This window comes from Desmodus rotundus, chromosome 1 (assembly GCF_022682495.2).
Source record: "Desmodus rotundus isolate HL8 chromosome 1, HLdesRot8A.1, whole genome shotgun sequence".
Classification (NCBI taxonomy): Eukaryota; Metazoa; Chordata; class Mammalia; order Chiroptera; family Phyllostomidae; genus Desmodus; species Desmodus rotundus.
In genome coordinates this window covers 170167669-170179924 of record NC_071387.1, presented here as the reverse complement: position 1 = coordinate 170179924, position 12256 = coordinate 170167669, and the positions used below count along the sequence as shown (strand labels likewise).

Here is a 12256-nt window from a genome sequence, read left to right as displayed (position 1 = left end):
AAGGCTTCATTGAGGAAGTGATGCTATGGCTGTGCTTTTAATCAAGAGTAAGAGCTAACTAGATAAAAAGTGGGGACGATAGAGGAGACTTCATGTGCAAAGGCCCTATGGTAGGTCACGAGGAGCTTAGGGTGTTTGAAGGACTGAAAGGAGGCAGTGTGGGTGAAACTCAGAGAGCAAAGAAACCATGATGGGGCACATGAGGGCCAGCTCAGACAGGGTCTTGGAGGCCTTATTAGGGCACTGTATGTTATCTCACTTATACTTCATTAATATCTGTATTTTACAGACTCATAACACTAGGAAGATGCTCAAGTTTCCATCATGGGAAAGAGGGGATGCCAGTGCTCTAACCTACATACTTCTATTTAACACCAAAGCCCAAGTCCTTTCTGCTGCCTATCTCTCTCCCTTAGCAGTTCCCTTTACCTTCTCAGGTGAGATGATTCACTAGAAACAGAAATTACAAATCAAGTCTGTATTTCTATACAGTTATCTCTCTATACAGCAATATAATATCTGTGTTTATATATAGAAAGGAACAAAACTATTAATTTCAGGAAAACTGACTTTAACTCTATGAAGAAAAAGATTTGCCTACACCTCCTAGCCAGTCATTTGCAGAATTCAAAAAGGCTCCTGTCAGTGGATCATAATATAGACTAATCAAATAAAGTCATTCATTGATTCATGTATTGGTATTTACTGAGCACTGATGTGTCAAGTACTAAAGACGTAGATGAAAATGCATGATCTCAACACTAGTAGGAGAGACTAGTACAGTCTTTTCCAGAAGAGAGTGGAGAAGCAATGTACTTAGCCAAATTGAATCCAGATATTACTAAAAGTTAATAGGAGAAAAGAGTGGTAATATTTTATACTTAATATTTATTTCTTACAGCGTTATCTCTTTCTGCCCCACTGCTTCCACCCCAGTGTTTTTCAAGCATGGCCACCCAAAAATACCAAGGTCAATAAAAATCACTAGTATTTGGTAACTAGGGGAGATCACATTGTGAAGAAAATTTAAGCAATGTGCAAGGACATTCTGGAGAGTAATCAATGAGGGAAAATTGTATAAATTGTCAAAAAACACATTTTTTTCCTGATCCAGTTCCACAATCAGCAATGCACATTGATCCAATCCTCTTCTAAATGGTTTGAGGAAATCTGAGCTGTGTCCTAGATGTAATGGTTAGTATAAGAGAGATGAAATGAATACAAACTTCATTAAAATCCAAAAATAAAACTGACAAATCTGTAGCAGATGGTATGGATCATAGATAGTTAAATGCCTGACAAAGGCAGTAATGATTTTTTATATATACATCAGCAACAGGGATTTAGGAGAGAGAGGAGAAGATTGAATTATAGAAAATACTGGATTGATTTTTAAAAATGGAACTGAGATTGATTCTGACCAGGACCTCAGGTAATCTTCTTCGATCTTGGTTAAAACATTCAGTGTGATTCTAACAATCAAGGAGGCACCTCAGTATACTTTCCTGAGACCCAGGGGAAGGTCATGGAGAAAGAAGAAGGGCCCGTGTTCCCGTTCTTCTCCAGGAAGCCCCAAGAGGCAATCAAGCCTATGCTCGGCGCAGTCACACCCACAACCCTGGAGGAGCAGCACCCCTGCTCCAGTGGAAATGCTAGCTGACTCCAGGCTCCAACACACAGTCAGCAGAGGTGGCTGAGTGGGGAGCTCCTGCCACGTTTTACTGGACATCAACAGTTATCGTCCTTCTTAAGAGTGACTTCTTCCCTATAGTCCAGCTAGAACTTGACAAAAGAGAACAAGAAACTCAGGCCACCATAACACAAAGTCCTCTCCCAATACAACCCCCAAACCAAGTTCCAGAAGAACATCGTCTTTGTCCTCTTTGGAAATCACTAAGTCAGAGCTGAGCCTAAAAACAGCCTTCTCTTCCTCCCTTTCAAGAACACCTCACATTTCTTTCAGTCACTCTTCCCTCAAGGTTAAAAGAGCAATAGACTATAAAAAATTTTCTTTTAAGGACAGTAGATCTTTACCATACAATACCAGCCCCACAACCATCAAACTTACTCTCACTAATACCTATTTGCTCTCATGTTCTCGTCTTCCAACCTTATGACCCTTCATTTGATTGACCTTTTGTCCCAGCTTCCAAGATTTGAGCCTATGCAGCTGTCTGTCCATGTCCATTGTGATGTGTGTCCTTGGTAGGTTGTCAGCTGCCTCTGATGTGACATTGTGTTCTAGATTCACTGCTGAAAGTGTGGTCTGGGGTGAGAACCCCAGGCCTCCCCCCAGAATCACTGAATCAAAATCTGCACTTTAACACTATCTTATAAATATTAAAGGTTAAACATCAGTGTTAAGAAATAGAGGGTTCTCTTTCTAAACTGCTAGGCACTTATCACACTCCTGGAGGTTAGCAGCAAACCATTAAAAGTTAACTATGTCACTATAATGGGATTTTATAAAGGGACATAGTGGATATATAAGAATTGGTTGCCATTACTATTTACATCTGACTCCAAACTTTATGTCCCATATATAAAGCACTTAGAGACTCAATGACACTATATATTTAAATGATGTAAGGGCCAGAGAAGTTGAAAGGAAGGAAAGCTTGATGTGGGATTTCCAGGTCAGGGGAAAATACCATGGAGAAAGTAAAATTTGAACTAAGGAGAAGTGGACATGATCTTGTTAAAATATGACTACCAGTGAAATCTTCTAAATCCAAAACAGATGGATTGAGTTGTCAGTCACTTACCAACCGTGTGAACTCTAGTAAATCACTGATTTTCTCTGAGCATTAATAAAATAGCAGGGTAATATGGCACAACGGAAAGAAAATTCAGTGTCAGATGAATGTGGCTCCAATGCTAGCCAGACTACGTCACCTCGGAGCAGTTGCCTTACCTTGCTGAGTTTCACTATCCTACTTAAAAATCGAAGTACTACTTCAAAATAGAATAATAAGACAAGGCATACAAAGCTCCCAGGTCAGTGTCTGTCACATATAGGTGGTCAGGCAATATCACTTTACCTTTTGTCCTCCCTTTCTGGTGGAGAATTGGGCCAAGACAAATGTGAACTCAATCTGGACTCGAGTTGGCAAGGACAACACAAATTAGGAGAGTTTTAAAGAGTTCAAGCTTGATGTGGCAGAAAGTAAGGGCAATTGTTCATAGTAGTATTTTAGGAAGACTAGCCTAGCAGTGTGTCCGGAATGGACAGAATGATGCTTAGTAGTGAGTTGGCAAGCTCACTGAAACACGTGAAGGACTTCATACCTGCTTTTGCCACACCTCTGACCACATCTGTGTTGATCATTTGTCTCTGCTCTCAGATCTACTTCTGAACCTCCCCAAATCTAACCTTTATATTCAGGATCTGGATTTCTTCCCAACTGGCTTCCAAGTAAGATCAGCCAATCCAAGGCTAAAAGGATTGACAGCTGGAGGAGAAAGGATGCTAAGATATTTATCCTTTCCTCTCCCTGCCCCTGCCCAGGGCGGCACCTTAGGCAGTGCTATTTCTCCTAGAAGCTTCCAGCTCCAACAGGCAACCTTGTCCTCTGTGCTCCCACTCTGGTAACACCTCTTCCCTGTATGGTCCATCCTGCCTCATAGTGGAAGCAGCTTCCAGCCATTGCCAACCTCTGGGTTGCTGTACCCTCTCTTCTTTGGCTTCTCAATTTTATCATCACCTGGGTAACAATATCAGTCTCCTGTATTGTATTTCTTCTATCAAAAACCGAAAAGTGATTTATATTTCTTGACTAAACCTTAACAGACATAGCATCTAAATCAAAATACACCTCATTATTTCTGTATGATTATGTGGGTTTTTTAATCTTGGAGAAATATACAGATAAAAACTACATAATGATTGATCTCCCAGTGAAGAATTGAAGAGAAATTGGGGTCAGAATTCTCCAACCAAAAATGTCATAGATACATTAATTCAGGATAAGTATTAATCTGTGAATGTAGTGGTATCTATGAGCATGTCACATTTAATTTAGCATTTGCATGCATGATCTGAAAAGGTGGATAACAAATGCAGAAATTAATTCCACAGATATAATTGGGAGATGTTACAAATACCCAGACGGATGTTGTAATGATCCAAAAAAACAAAACCTGGCAGTTACAGAGATATGGTGGTGAAAATCATAAAAGTGCATAGCTGGATCAAATTAGCAAAATGAGATACAACCTGAAAAATGTATATTTGTATAGGTAAGAGCTCAAAAACACAGATATTCCATGGGTAGAAAAAAAAAAGAAATAATGAATAAAACTAAAGAAGACCACGGAGTGACAGAGCAAACTTGGATGTGGTTGTGAAATATGATGGAAGGCAAGAGCCTAGTTATTTTGAGCTTGAACAATAAACACCTTATGATTTTTTTAAAACAAAAAGAAATGATGTGCTCTCTTTCTCCAACTTCAAATCACTCCTGCCAATTTATATAGTATTGACTAGGCCATACTTGCTAAGCCTCACCCAGTTTTGCATGTCTCAGTAACAAAAATGAGAAAATATTAAGAATTATAAGAACTCTGGGAAATAAGAACTCTGAGAAATAAAATCTGAAAAACTAATAAGCTGGAGGATATGAATAATAAAAGAAGTTCAAAGAGCCAGATTGGCTGAACAATCATATTCTTAGCACAGACCCTTAGAAAATCAGGCATATTGTGTGGGACAAACAGATCGTAATTAGAGAATAGATTTCCATGCTGACCTAATTATCTAATGTCCAGCTCTCATTTCTGTGGAATGAATCCAGACAAGTCAAATTCTTGGAGACAAAACTATTCTCTCTAATAATGAAAATCACTTCCTCTTTCTCCATGAAGTCCCAGATGGTCACAAAAGAAAAACCTAGTACATATATTTTTGTTCAGTTTGAACCTCAACTATCACTTCTATAAGAGCCATATTGACTTCAAGGGGTCCAGACAGTGTGTTTCTATGTGGTCAAGAGGGGTTTTCTTTTAGGGAAAGAGGAGTTCAACATAAGGACAAGTACTCATGATTCTGAAAGGATACAGCTAGCACCATGGAGCAGGCACTGGTAAAAATCACTTGCTCCCAAGTAAATTATTAGGTGGAAGGAGAGTGAAGGATTAAAGCAAAACACTCAGAGCTCCGTGTTAAGCTGGGCTGTTATAATCTAAGTATTCATGAGAAACCATTTTAGAATTTAGAAGGGGGTGGGAGAGAAGCAACTCTAGTCAACTGTAATACAGTAAGGGCCTGTCACATGATCTAATTACAGAAATGAAAGCAACCCAGGAATTATGTGGTCTATTCAAGCCTGCAGGGAGTACGAACAAAGAATATAATTATACATCGAGCCTGTTGATTAAACAATTACTATTTAAAGCAGATATAGATTTAAAATTAATTTGCTTCTGCATTTTGAGGATTTGGGGACTGAGATAAACAGTGTTTGAAGTTTAATTATCCATGTGTAAGATGAAGGGGCTCATTTCAATCTGGTTAGCACTGCTGAGCGTTTTGGGTGGTGCAAAGGAAGAATCCGACTTGGCGGCAAGTCTCAGCACTGACGAAACTTGTGATTCAAATGAGCAAGGAGGCTCACTCAGCCTAATCCCCACAGAGTGTGGTAATATCACAGGAAAGATTGTGCAACTGCAAATTAATATTTAAATGAACACAATTTTGAAGTTTACCTGGAGGGGGAAACACAGTATCTCTAACAGAACAGAAGAAGGCTAGCCAAAAAGTTCCAAACTCCACTGCCACGAGATCCGGGGAGTGGAGACCTTCACGCATGTTTGAGCAAATAGGGCATCTACCTGCCAGCTACTCTGAATGGAGTGATTCTTATCAGAGGCCACGGGTGCAGTGTCCCAGGGCAGAATCACAGAGCTAAGGGGTGGGCAGGGTGAAAGGGTGAATTGGAGTTGGAGTGCAAGACAGTAAACAGAGACTAGAAACTTCAAGTTAAAGAATGCCTGTTAAGATGCATAGAATTGTCTGTGTTCACATGCCAACATCAAAATGCACAGGGACAAAATTTCCAGACATCAGACCCAACTCACTGCCCTGAGGGAGGTGTGCTCAGTGACCAGGTTGGGCTCAAAGGCCCTGGAATAGGAGGGTGCTGCATCGTGTGGTGAAGAGAATGGGCTTTAGAATGGGATGTGCTTGAGTTTCAAGGCCAGCTCTGCCATTTTCCAATTTTGTAAACTTTGAAAAGCATGAGTGGCTGTAATATTAAATATGGTAATGAGGGCAAACTTAAGAGTGTCCTCTCCCTACTTGAAACCCCCCACAAACTCCCTTCTGGGATCAAGAGGAATCTCCTTAACTTAGTCTGCAAGCCCTGGAAATGGAGTGACCCCGCCCACCTCCCCAGCTTCTCTTGCTTTTCCTTCCCCAACATTCTCTGCATTCCAGTCCCTCTGGCCTTTCAGTCTTCTATTCTCTCTCCACTTCTAGGCCCACCCATTTGCTTTTGCCTCTGCCCTGGAACACTTCCCCTTCCCCTCTTCAACCAGTTATCATCTAGTCATGCTGCTGATCTCACTGATGTCACCTCACTGTCTTGGGTAGTAGGCTCTGAAGACAACTCATCAGTCTCAGAACCCCAACTCTACCACTTACTATCTGTGTGACTTTTACCACCTCAAAGTCAGCTTTCTTCCTGCCAAACAGACATGAATACTAGTACCCACATCAAAGAAGTGTAGTAAAGGTCACATGAGCATACATGTGACAGTTGCAGAACAAAGCCTGGTACATTGGGAGCACTGGGAAACCGCTCTCATCATAGTCTCCAAAGGCCTCCCTTCCTTGTCACTTGGCACAGTTGCAGTTATACATTTGTGTGATTCTTTCAATATGCCTGTCTCTCCACTGGAATGGAAGGTCCATGAGGGCAGGTGTTTGCCAGGGTTCAGTCCACGTTATAGATTCAGTTCCTAGCAGAAAGACACTCAAATATTTGCTGAGAAATAAATGAATGAAAATGCTGAGCAGAGTGTCTGGCATATACTGCCACCCCATAATACTAGCTTTTAAATAACCCACCAAAAATGGCAGTTAATGAGCAAAAAAGTTAATATTCACATTGCCCAGTGGTTCTCAACTGGGAGTCATTTTTACCAACCCCCTCAAGGACATTTAGCAATGGCTGGACAGGGCATGGAGGGGGTATGGGAGGTGGGGGGCCACCGGCATCTAGTAGATAGAGGCCCAGGAGGCTGCTAAACATCCTACAACACACAGGGAAGCTCTCCCACCACACAGAATTATCCAGCACAAAATGTCACTAGTACCAAGGTTGAAAAATCCTGAATTTTGCCTTCTGTCATTTTTCCCTAATCCTTTAATTCACCAGTTAAGTTATAATAGGAAAATCCATCTTAAGGTAATCACTCTTGCCTTTTATCCTGTCTGTTCCTGTAGGTACAAGGCCATCCTTGTCTCTGCCTCTGGCCCTAAACTCATATAGCCTCGCTGGAAAAGCCTGCTTGTGCTTGTGACAGGTGTAATGTGGAGAGGCAGGTAGGCTGAGGAAGAGCGCACACTCCAGGACATCTCCCATTGTTATCACTCTTCTGAACATACATGCATTCCTATTGTCAGCAGAGCTATCAACAGAAGCCGAATGTGAGCACCACAGCTTGGCTTTTAGGACAGAGCTCTGTTTCAAATATCACACTTCAAAAAAGCTCATTAGCAAAAAAAGGAGGGCAGGGGCCAACAGGTACAATCGCTCATGTTTAATACAGAGATTGCTCTGAGAAGCAAGAGAATTTGCTTGAACAACAAATGCTGTTCTCAAATGTTTTGTCATAGGATCTGAGAAAAAGCAGGGTAATGGAACAAAATCATCCTGAAGTGGCAATTAAGTATACATAAACACTAGAGGTTAGTACAAATTTAAAACTTAAGACTTGATTACATAAAATAACATGTTCACAACGGTTAGAAGTATGTCAAACAGAAGTTACAAAAGTTGGTGAGGATGTGGAAAAATTGAAACCCTCATATGTTGTTGATTGGAAGGCATAGTGTTTCAACCACTGTGGTTCAACCACAGTGGAAAACTGTCTGTCAGGTCCTACAGAATCACCATATAACCCAGAAATTCCACTCCTAGATATATACCTGAAGGAACTGAAAACACAAAAAAGAATTTGTACATGCATATTCACAGTAGCACTATTCACAAGAGCCAGAAATGGTGAAATAGTCCAAAGGTCTATCAGTGGATGGATGGATAAACAAAGTGTGGTATATCCATACAATGGAATATTATTGACCCACAAAAAGTACTGACCCATGCTACAGCATAGACAGACCTCTGAAACAGTGTGCTAAGTGAAAGAAAGTCACACGTTATATGATTGTATTCATATAAAATATCCAGAATAGATAAATCCATACAGTTGGAACAAAGATTAGTGGAGGAAGGGAAAGATGCAAAGAAATGCAGAAAAACCACTGAAGGGGTAAGAGGTTTTGCCCATTAATATCGATTACAATCTCATTTAAATTAAGATGGAAATGTTTTGGAACTAGATAGATATGGTAGTTGCACAACACTGTGAATACATTAAATGCCACTGGATTATTCACTTTAAAATGGTTGATTTAATGTTATGTAAATTTCATCTCAATAAATTATTTTTAAAGTATGCCAAAATTGCACAAAATTGACAAACACTGAAAAAGGGTATACCTCAAATGGAAATAGTTGTAGTAGCCTGAGGGAGTAGAAGTGATTTATTTTTGAAATCTTAATATAACTTTATTTTTAAGTCATACATATTGGTTATAAAAACTTTAGAAAAATATATAAAAACACCAAAAAGTATATAAAACATCAATATTTCTAGCTTTTCAAATTATCCTTTAATATCAATATTAAATTACCTTTGCAATTGAAAAAAACACCAAGACCCTACACACTAAGTAAGGTAGACTCACCCAGTTGAACATTTATTTCTACCAAGGCTTTTATTATAAACTTGTTTCTCTCTGTGGGAAGAGGTGAGAGGCTGGGGGACCAAGGGTTGCCAGGGAAGCAGGTCTGTGACTTTTTGGCTAAGGCATCTCTCCTGTCCTTCCATCAGTCCAGTGTGTCTGGCTCTGATCAGGCAGGCAAAGTCCAGTCTCCATGACACAGAGTTTGAAAGGGTCTCCCTTCTCCATGACTAAGCCATCAACCTTCCATAAAAGAGACTGGAATTTCTGTTTCTCTCACCTGCATAGCCTCTTTTCTGCCCACAGCAAGAGGTCTTCATAAATCATTATACTATTAAGCTCTGGGAAGGGAGAAATGGCAGCTTGTACCCTTGACTTCATGAAAAAGATCGTTATTTCCAAAATATCCGCAAATGATAGTGAATTATGTCATACCTCCCATCCTTCTAAACCTTTTTGATCATGAACATGAACAAAATGAAAAAGAAACAAAGAGGAGAGTAGAAATCTGGGGCTTAGCTCAGTGCAGAATGGATATGTTACCAGTAAATCCTTAACTCTCAAGGGCTCAAGTTGTAACCAGTGCTGGGGTGATGCTGTCTCTAAGACAAGACCCAGGAGCACCATCCTGATCCACAGATTCAGAGGTCTGGGTTTTGAACATCCACTCTTACCTTCACCTGTCAATGGCTTCTCTCTCAATGTGACTTTATTGTTAAAACTTCAGTTCCCGTTTCTCTCCTCTTCTTTCAATAGTTGCTCCTTTGGGTCTTGCAGCAAGACTGCCCAGAGTAAGTCACCTCCTCCTGATTAAAAAGATCAGATGTTAAAGACATGTAGAGATATTTTCTTCCTAAAGAAACTAATAGGACCAAAATGGCACCTAGGCATGGTAAAGGAAATGAAAGTAGTTAACTGCCAGAATCACCAATATTGAAAACAAAGACTAGTGAATTTTCCAAGGATAGAGTGCCCTTCCTGGCAGGGGAAATCTGTCCCGTGGCTGATGGAAGGAAGGAACTGAATCTTCTCCATTTCCCCAGGGCAATGAGCATTAATGGTGTCCCCCCAAAACAGTTGCTTGAGGAGACATGACCACAAGCCAGTAGACAGAAGAAGCCTAGCCAGCTGGCCTTGCCTCTGTTTCTTGATATGCATAATATGCAGACACAGGGAGGCCACAGCAGGGTCCCACAGAGAAACACAGTGGAGAGAAGGAGAAGAGAAAAAAATTTTAGTCCAATGCTTGGTGTACTCTTATCCTGTCTTGTCATGGCATGCAGACATGAGATATCAATAGAAACCTAAAAAGGAAGTAAGTCATGGTCATCTTATACCAAGCAAAACACTCCAGGCTTAACATTTTATAGTTTTTGTCTCAACCCCAAATCTACTCTGGTCAACACTTATGGCCCAGTTACCTACAATCGAGCTTGATTTTGCTCCAGGCTGTACAGAATTTACTATGCAGTCCAAGCAAACACTCTGCAGAGGTGGAACTTCAGGTCTTCAAAAAGGTACATTTCCATTTAACCAAAGTGGCCACCAGAGGTAAGACACTTGTTACTCCAAGTTCTGAAAGAAAAAATCAAGATGCCCTCATGAGCAATTTGGTATCACTGGATTTCTCCTGGGACACTCTGTCCTGCCTGTCAATATTACCAAATCCAAGCCTAGGTGGCTTCCAGAACAAGACAGGTCATCAGGATTTATTTGGGCCAATCTGAAAGCCAGGTGCATGTTCCACAGTTAACTCTGTGAAGGCTAGAGTTCACCCCACCCACCCTTCCTCTATCAGCCTCAAAACCTTCACAGCACAGTATGTCTCTATGATGCCTTAAGACAGCATCTCAAAATTGGACGATGGCTGGCATACATCACCCCTCAAACTTGCCAGACATGGATAATGTTTTAGGGCAGAAAGCATCTAATAGCCACGAGTACTTCATTTAGTGCTTTTTTTTTTTTTTCCTTATGCATTGCAAGAAATTTGCTCTTCAGCTCTGGACTCTGCCAAGGACCCCATCTCAACCTCTCATACAACTTCTGGAGAAACTTCATCAAAATCTTTTATTAAGCTTTTTCCAAATGCTCAGTGTTTTCAGAGAGCTCTGCAATAATCTAGTAGCCTTCTCCACCACCTAGACAAAGAAGAGTGCCCTCTCGCTATCAACCCTTATTTTGCAGAGAGAGACACTGGAGACATGAGGGAGGTGTACAGCTAGTTGCCAAGATCTTTTTGGAATCATAAATAAAGTGCAAATCTAGACTTTCAGACCTCTACCCCAGGGCCTGTCCCACAGACACAGAGGGGACAGCTGACTCTGCTGATAAGAGGACCAGTGACCAGGCTGTCTTCCCTTTTGGTTGGTGGCAGTTCTTGAGTTTCCCTTTAGAAGCCTTTCTTATGTAGACCAAGGCCTACACTGAAGTGCTTTTAAGGTTTTGCTTATCAGGAAGAAGCAACATATTAGCTACCAAATACATTGCTAAATCTTCATGTTATCTGGACAACCTGGCACCTAAAAGAACAGGTCCTAAAACAACCAAACCCCAGACAGGTAAGTTTGGATACATAGGCTCAAAAGGAAGAGGAGAATGATCCACAGTAGGAGCTGCTCGAGGACCAGAACACATGAAATAGTAAAGCGGGTAGTACTGGGCATGGGAGAAAGGGGATGAGGGCACCAGATGCTAGGCTGGTGTGAAATGGAGCAAAAGGAGGAGAAAAATGAAGAGCAGACCTGGCTGAATTGACAGATTTGCCTGAGGCCCACACTGCCTTTACTAATAATCAAGGAGCAGACACCAGCCAAAAGGTGATGTGACTGGTTTGCAGGTAATGTCTTTGACATCTGCCCTTGTTGGCACCACTCATAAGGGAACAATAAGCTGTGAGATTGGGCTGAGTGTCAGGAGCAAAGCAGGAGCCCAGGAAAATTGGAGGAAAGGGTCAGAGGTTCTCCAGGTTGGGAATCGTGGAGCAGGTCAGAGGCCCTGGAATTTCCCACTGGGTGACAGTGCCTGGGTCCTCTCCGGGGGAGGCTATGGTCAAGCATTTGTGAGCACCTCCGAGCCCATCTGGGATCTCTGACCTCGGGCGGGTGTGGGAGGTGGGAAACACAGCACGTGAGGAAGAGCTGGCAACGTCAGACAGCCCTATCCGATCATGGCGTGGGAACTGTGTTCGTGCACTTCACAACGCGCTTCCCATTTCTCGTCCTCTCTCCCCACGCTCCTCTGTTCTCCCCCTAGGACTGCCAAGGCCAAATTGTTGAGAGATACACT

At 41.5% G+C, this 12256-nt stretch overlaps 1 long non-coding RNA gene across 1 annotated transcript in view; it reads right to left on the bottom strand.

Moving 5' to 3' along the window:
- LOC128779414 (uncharacterized) overlaps positions 1-10511 on the bottom strand; it is a 58474-nt gene extending 47963 nt beyond the window's left edge. The window contains exons 1-2 of the long non-coding RNA XR_008425362.1: positions 10394-10511; positions 9643-9774 (exon numbers count right to left, since the gene is read on the bottom strand). This is a non-coding gene — a long non-coding RNA (uncharacterized lncRNA). The remainder of the gene's footprint in view (positions 1-9642; positions 9775-10393) is intronic.
- Between the last annotated feature and the right edge of the window lie 1745 nt (positions 10512-12256).